We start from the raw sequence: 846 nt of genomic DNA on the forward strand, positions 1-846 counted from the left end.
GTAGGGAGTTGATTCAGGTGTTCATAGGAGGTATTGTCTGTTGTCTTGGCAATTGATAAATACATCGGTTTCTCAGATAAGTGCAATAAACCCATCAACAGCAGAGCCTGTTCAAGGTGGGCATGTTGCGCCATCATCCTGCCTCATTGTTCTGTGTATAAGGTATGGAGATAACAGAGGGTGTGAAGTCTAAGGCAACTTTATGCCTTGAATTGCTCCCTGCTTCCCTTCAATTTCTCCTTCAATGTACAAGCAACGGGTTGCTTGCACAAATCTGCCATTATAACATTATCAACCTGTTGTCCCTTTCTCTCATACAAACATGCACACTAGTGATTGTGTATTGGAGGAGGATAGAGAGCTTGAGAGAAAAATATATGTATTAATTTATGTAATTATTATATACAGGTTTATGGAGAGACACACGAGCAGAAAAGCAAAATACGAGTCTGGTCATGGGTGATAGGAAGAAGCCACTTAGGCAAAATAATCAGTTTACATACAATACAGTCAAAGTGTGGCAGGGATTTAATATTTGGGTAGTGGAAGCTGCACCTCATTCCTAACCCCTTTCATAAGGAGCCAGGATTCCCCCCCTGGTCTTTCTCCCACTTTTTGAATTGTGGCACGACAATGGCGTACGGTATGCTATTGGAGACCTGTTCCATGATGGGGCTCTAATGTCTTTTCAACAACTGCAGTCACAATTTAGTATAACTCTAAGTTCTATGGATACTGCTTACTTCATGTAGCATTGTGTAACTGTGAACTATTAAAATAGTCAACGGGGGATTGATTGATTTAATAGTATTTAATTCTCATTATGTATCTATATATTTATTTAAA

This window comes from Gymnoscopelus braueri (assembly GCF_963280865.1).
Source record: "Gymnoscopelus braueri genome assembly, chromosome: 4".
NCBI lineage: Eukaryota > Metazoa > Chordata > Actinopteri > Myctophiformes > Myctophidae > Gymnoscopelus > Gymnoscopelus braueri.